The sequence below is a fragment of the Pelophylax lessonae genome, assembly GCF_965119305.1.
Source record: "Pelophylax lessonae genome assembly, chromosome: 11".
Lineage (NCBI taxonomy): Eukaryota > Metazoa > Chordata > Amphibia > Anura > Ranidae > Pelophylax > Pelophylax lessonae.
This window is the reverse complement of record NC_138778.1, coordinates 188,980,997-188,988,900: the sequence shown is the minus strand read 5'-3', so window position 1 is coordinate 188,988,900 and position 7,904 is coordinate 188,980,997.

The window sequence follows — 7,904 nt, the reverse complement described above, 5'->3', positions numbered from 1 at the left end:
CAGGGAGGAGGGGTTTGGCTTCATGGAGAACTGGGCTGACTTTTCAGTCAATTACCATCTCTATGGCATTGATGGAATGCACTTAAATGGGAAGGGTGCAGCTTTTTTGGGAGTGAAGATGGCCAAAACGTTGGAAGAAATTTTAAACTAGGTGTCAGGGCCTGAACTTGAGCCTGGGACCTTTGTTGTATCTGGCAAACGACTATTCTCGCTGAGCTTGTTTACCAACTACAGCTCTGTTTGATCATTACCTTCTATATATGCTATATATGCTACTGGACCCTGGCTTGCTCACCTCCTGGTGGGGCGATCCTGAGGACAGCGACCTGGTACTAAAACGCAGCAAACCCCATCTCCACCATCAGGAGCTCTGGTGAACACCAGTTAGTACTTAGACTTCGTACCTCAGGTGAACCCATGTCATCTGCCAGGGTGACCTGCTTCTATACCTATCCTGCTGTATGGTGGGAGTCCAACTACTGCTATAGCTACTGGTCTCAGAGCCTGACCTGTGATTGTGTTAGAATAATCTGGCTCAAAAAATGGAGACCGCTATAGCAAATATGTGTGTGTGTGTGTGTGGTAAGTTTAGTGGTGTGCTGTGTGGTTAGTATAGTGGTGTGCTGTGTGGTTAGTTTAGTGGTGTGCTGTGTGGTTAGTATAGTGGTGTGCTGTGTGGTTAGTTTAGTGGTGTGCTGTGTGTTTTGTGGTGTGTTGTGTGGTATAATTTATTATTGCAAACGTGTGTTGGACCAGCTATGAGGGGAGGTTGGAAGCCGTTTGTTTTTCAGGTGTGTGTTGGACCGGCTATAAGGGGAGGTTGGAGGCCGGTACTTTTTTCAGGTGTGTGTTGGACCAGCTATAAGGGGAGGTTGGAGGCCGGTACTTTTTTCAGGTGTGTGTTGGACCAGCTATAAGGGGAGGTTGGAGGCTGGTATTTTTTCAGGTGTGTGTTGGACCGGCTATGAGGGGAGGTTGGTGGCCGGTATTTTTTCAGGTGTGTGTTGGACCAGCTATAAGGGGAGGTTGGAGGCTGGTATTTTTTCAGGTGTGTGTTGGACCGGCTATGAGGGGAGGTTGGAGGCCGGTATTTTTTCAGGTGTGTGTTGGACCAGCTATAAGGGGAGGTTGGAGGCTGGTATTTTTCTCAGACAGGTTTGGTACAGCCTGTAATGGAAGGTAATTTCACATATGATTGCAAATCTATGTAACCAAAACCTCTGTTTTTAAATGATTGAACTAGTTTAGACTCGGAATGTTTTTACTCTGTATGTCAAAATTTGGAAATGACAATAGAGTAGAGTTAGGGACTGCACTTTTCAGAGGGGCCTTGACGTGGCAGTGCGGCTTCACATATATTTGCAAATGTATCCCACATAAATCCAATACAAATTTGTTTGTACAAATACAAAAATGCTCATTTACAAGCGAATTACAGAAGCACAGAAGTTTCTGACATTGTTGGCCAGTGGGGGAGAAACTCTGGATAGTCAATCAAATATGTTAATTTGGGTTGATATCACGATTACAAGGACTTTAAAAAAACAATGGACAAATTTTCATCAAGCAATGGACTTTTTTTTCCAACGCCCTGATTTTTTTCTTTTACCTGATCTATTTTTCCTTAATATTTTATTTTATTTTCATCATGTTTTATTTCTTGATCTTTATCTTAAAAACCAGAGAGAAGCATTCAAACCTACAATAATTTTCATGACATCTGTACATATTACAAAATACGTATTGATTTCAATATATTTGACATCTAAGGTGAGATGCTGCACAATGGCTTATCATAGCATAAATAACTGGTTGTCTGAGTATTCGCAAAGCGATACTTAGACTGGGTAGAGCAATATAAGTTTAGGATATAGTACATGAGGTGGTTTTCCCTAAATTTATAAGAGGGGTGAGTGAAGTGTATCACTCTAGTCATGATTTGAATTTTTTTGAATCAGTTATTTATAATATGCTGAAGGCTATGACATATGTGGATGTAAAGAACTTTCTACCTTTCATGGCGAAGATACTGGCTAGAATGTCCACTACTGCTTTGTCTGGACAGATGATCTGATAAATACTGATGTCAAGCTGATACTATTTAAACCATCATGTGGTCCCATTTATGGACTGAATGATCCAAGTAACTGCTCTATTGAAGGCAATGTGGGGTCGGCCTACAGCAGATTACAAAAGCAAATTGTGGCTACGTCCAGACATTGCAGCCAGCATGTCTCTTCTTTGCAGGCGAGTTGATAAACCACGTCAAAGAGACTGGAATGCGATCAAAAGAGTTATGAGATATCTGAAACAGACAAAAGACTTAAATTTGAAACTATCAGCAAGTGGTGGTTTAAACCTCGTGGGATATGTGGACTCCGATTGGGCAGGTGATCACAGCACACGCAAATCCACAAGTGGTTACTTATTAAAATTGGGAGACAGTCCTATATCATGGTCCAGCAAGAAACAGATGTCAGTGGCATTGTCCTCTACAGAAGCTGAATACATATCTGCAGCTTATGCCAGTCAAGATGTTGTGTGGTTACAGCAATTACTCAAGGATCTTGGAGAAGCAACATCAGAACCTACCATCTTATTTGAGGACAATCTGGCTTGCATTAAGCTTCCAACAAGTGAGAAAATTAATGGAAGAACCAAGCACATCGATGTCAGACATCATTACATTCATGACTTAGTTGATCAGAAAGTGATTGTACTTGTGTATTGTGAGTCGGAAAAAATGATTGCTGATGCTTTGACAAAGCCACTAGCTAGAACCAGATTTGTGGATCTTCGATCAGAAATGGGATTGACATAGATAGTAGTTGTTGAGTGGGGGTGTTAGCATACAAGGTTTGTATTTAATCAGCAACAACCACTGTATGTCATTGCTGTGTGCCTATTACATTGTATGACCACTAGATGGCAGTGTTACATTTGTGAGTTCATGTTTTGTCTATGCCTCAAAAAAGTAATAAAGAAGAGTTCCTGCTCCGAACAAAAGCAGCGTTCAGTGAAACAACAGACTGTCTGCCTGTACTTTGTTTAGCCCCAAAAGGTTATATCTAACATGGCAGAAGTTTCATTTTTGGACTTGTGATGATGATTACTACGACTGAACAATTCATCTTTAAAAATGAAACCCCGGAGCCTGGAGATAAAAGAATCCTGGATTATGTGGATTGGAGCTCCCAGAGCAATGCACCAAGCATAACTTCTAATGATATGGTGAGAGATGTGATAATCGAATCGGAGATTGGACTATTGGATTATGACATCAGCTTGTCTTTGCACAATATTCAAGAACTTGGTGTAATACACTGAAGAAACTGCAAGCTATGAAACAAGGCCTAACAGCTATACAGGCCAATGATGTTTACCTTTTTCAGTCATGGTCTAAAGTTATATTATCTAAAGCTGGTTCATGGGGATATTTTAGAGGCTGGTGAAGAGAGATGTAACCAGTTTTCAATTCCATATTTTATATGAGCCATTGTGAAGCATTCAGTACCTCAAATCGCAATAATATGTATGTTGTTTGATTTATGGGTCAGTTCTAGTAGTTAGAACCGACCCAAGTGGGGGTATATGTTGCATTATGTATATAGGATATTCTGTATATGTATGTGTATAAATATATATATATATATATATGTGCAGTATACATAGATATACATACACATAGTCTTTTTAATGTGAACATAGGTTTGTGGATTATGACCTAATACAGCTGGTAGGCAAGTTGCACTTTACATATCAGAAGACCTGAGGAGTTACTCGCAGGGGGCCGTAAAATGTAGATTGGCCTTTGGCCTGACAAAAGGTATTTATTGATGGTAACTTGAGGGGAAATGGTGGATTGTTTACCTGGTAAACATTACAAGTGGGATCTTTTCACAGTGATATCAAAGAGTATTTGGGGTTGACCTAGCAGACCCCCCCCCCCCCCCCCCCCCCAGTGTCATACTGGTATTTCAGGAGCTGGCGGTCATTCATTTTTTTTTTTTATACACACATACACACATACACACACATATACTCACACATATACTCACACATTCATACATGAGGATGAGAGCACAGGCTTAGGAATGGGACTCTGAAGGCTGCTATTTACTCTGTTGGATTTTATCATCTGTTGCAAATATCTTTCTTCTTTGCTGAAGTCTCAATAAATGCATCTCTCTGGAAGAACTGGGTCGTTGCAAGAATAACTCGCATTATAGAAGTAATAATTAATTAATACTACCACTACGAATATGACTCACAGAATCCTTGCAAAGACTTCCAGAATCATTGCCAGGACTTCCAAAATAACTCACATAATCTGTACCAGTATTTCAAATGGTAGGGACAAAATCAATACCAGTACTTTCAGTGGCACTCACAGACTTCATGCCAGTACTTCCATCATCCATAGAATCCATGCCAGTACTTCCAGAATCCATAGAATTCATGTCAGTCCTTCCAGCATGCATAGCATTCATGCCAGTCCTTCCAGCATGCATAGAATCAATGCCATTACTTTCAGCATCCATATAATCCATGCCAGTACCTCCATCATCCAGAGAATCCATGCCAGTACTTCCAGTATCCATATAATCAATGCCAATACTTCCAGCATCCATAGAATTAATGCCAGTACTTCCAGCATCCATATAATCCATGCCAGTACCTCCATCATCCAGAGAATCCATGCCAGTACTTCCAGTATCCATATAATCAATGCCAATACTTCCAGCATCCATAGAATTAATGTCAGTACTTCCAGCATCCAGAGAAGGGGCCAATCAGCACTGTCAAGACAGAGGGTCAGGGATCCAGCAGCCTCATAGGACAATCAGTGCGGTATAAAAACTCCTGCAAGCTTTAACCAGACACTGATAGAAGTCACAAGACTGTTATATACTGATGATGAAAAAAAGGTATTTTAATAGTTTATATTTACTAAAATAATTACATTTCCATGTTCTGTGTACTGTGGGAGATCAGATATAGTGACTGCAGAGTCCTGGATTTAGGTTCACTTTAACCACTTTAAGACTGGAAGGATTTGCCCCCTTCCTGACCAGGCCCTATTTTGCGATTCGGCATTGCGTTAATTTAACGGACAATTGCGCGGTCGTGCGACGCTGTACCCAAATAAAATTGATGTCCTTTTTTTCCCACAAATAAAGCTTTCTTTTGGTGGTATTTGATCACCTGTGCGATTTTTATTTTTTTGCGCTATAAACAAGAAAAAAGAGTGACAATTTTGAAAAAAAAAAAAATATTTTTCACATTCTGCTATAGGACATTCTCAAAAAAAAAATTAAAAATCCAAATTTTTTAACACTTTAGGCCAATTTGTTTTCTGCTACATATTTTTGGGAAAAAAAAATCGCAATAAGCGTATTTTGATTGGTTATCGCGTCTACAAACTACGGAAAAGATTTATGTCATTTTTCTTGTTTTTTTTTTTTTTATACTAGTAATGGCGGCGATCTGCGATTTTCTGCGGGACTGCGACATTGCAGCGGACAGATTGAACACTTAATTTACATTTTTTACACTTTTGGGGGGACGAGTGATATTACTACAGTAATCAGTGCTAAAAATATGCACTGTCACTGTACTAATGACACTGGGAGGGAATGGGTTAACCCAGGGGCGATCAAAGGGTTAAATGTGAGCCTAGGGGAGTGATTCTAACTGTGTGGGGGGATGGGCTTATGGAATCATACAGGGACCTGTGTTCCTAAATAGAAGGATCACTGGAGCTCTGCATTGATTCCAGAGAGAATGATCTGCTGTGTTTACAACAGCAGATCGCCGTTTTCTCTTCATGGGCAGCGATTGTGGGTGCCCGGGAGCAATCGCGGCCGCCGCCCCATTGAATCGGCTTCCCCGCGCGTGTCCCCAGGATCGCTCCCGTGGACCGCTGTACAGGTACAGCGATTCGTGGGAACATGCCCACCTGCCGCTGTATAACTGCGCCAGCTGGTCGGCAAGTGGTTAAGCACCCAATCACATTTTAGTGTTGTGGTAATGTGCATTACCGCAATGTAGGTGGACACACGTTCCATGCATTAGCATGTTGGAGTGCCATCCATTGTCTATGGTAACCCAACACATTAACCCAACGCACCTCTGACACACATGCATTGCAGAGCAGCGTGTTGCACTCGGAAATAATGGCGACTCTGATTTTTTGTCTCTTTAGGTGTGTTGGCAGTCTGTTCAATTGAACACAATGCTCCAGAATAAACAGCTGTGAATCCAGTCTTGTAGCTAGTAATAAATTGATCAGAGGGGGTGCAACTCCGGCAACAGAAAAACATTAACGTGGAACTGCACTCTCTCAATCAACATTGACTGTTTTAACCACTTGCTGACCAACCAGAGTACATGTGCTGCGGCTGGGCAGCACGTGCAGGTAAAATCAAGTACATATACACCATTCTGCCTGCTCCAGTTTAGGGGCATGCAGAGCGCCCCCCCTGCTGGTGGGAGATAAAGTCTTTCGAAAGCTGCTGGATTATGGTTGGCTGTTGGGGCACCTTTCAAAAATCAGAAATAGGGATGTTTATTTGCGATTTTGTTTTCAGTACAATCTTTCTATTCAATTTCTTTTTTTTAAATTTGATTTTCATGATTTATTATCATTATTAGTAATGATATTGATTAACATTATTATTCAATTTTTACTGATTATTATTATCATCATTAATATTATTATTCATTTTATTGGTTACCATTTATGTGATGGCTATCTTTTTTAGCAATTATAGGTATTTTTATGTTTGTAAGACATTTCTAAATACAAATAAATGCAAATGAATTATATTAAATTTATAATGCATTAAGCTGGGTTCAGATTCACTGCATTTAGAAAAAAATAGAAACCCGTGCATCCAGCAGCAGATTAGATGGATACAGCTGATCACAGATCGGGGTGAAGGGCACTTCTCAGTGGCCCTTTACCATGTGATCACCTGTGTCCAATCACAGCTGATCACACGTAAACAGTGTTGCCGGTTATTGGCTCTTCTTGCCTCTTTTGCTATGTCTGAGCGAGGAAAGGAGAGGTGATAACCTGCAAGGCAGTCAGTACATACATTGATCATTAGTGCCTTGATTATCAGTGCCATCGGTGCAGCCTCATCAGCGCACTTAGGCTGTAATCTCAGTGATGTCACTGGTCTCTAGTAAATTGATGGGCTGTATTCTCAGTGATGTCACTGGTCTCTAATCAATGGATAGGCTGTATTCTCAGTGATGTCACCGGTCTCTAGTGAATGGATAGGCTGTATTCTCAGTGATGTCACTGGTCTCTAGTGAATGGATACGCTGTATTCTCAGTGATGTCACCGGTCTCTAGTGAATGGATAGGCTGTATTCTCAGTGATGTCACTTGTCTCTAGTGAATGGTTAGGCTGTATTCTCAGTGATGTCACCGGTCTCTTGTGAATGGATAGGCTGTATTCTCAGTGATGTCACTGGTCTCTAATGAATCGATAGGCTGTAATCTTAGTGATGTCACCGGTCTCTAGTGATAGGATAGGCTGTATTCTCAGTGATGTCACCGGTCTCTAGTGATAGGATAGGCTGTATTCTCAGTGATGTCACCGGTCTCTAGTGATAGGATAGGCTGTATTCTCAGTGATTTCACTGGTCTTTAGTGAATGGATAGGCTGTATTCTCAGTGAGGTTAATAGACTCTAGTGAATGGATAGGCTGTATTCTCAGTGATGTCACTGGTCTCTTGTGAATGGATAGGCTGTATTCTCAGTGATGTCACTGGTCTCTAGTGAATGGATAGGCTGTATTCTCAGTGAGGTTAATAGACTCTAGTGAATGTTAAACAGAATAAAATACTTTTTTATACACTTAAAGACAACCTAGCAGAAACACTGCAAACA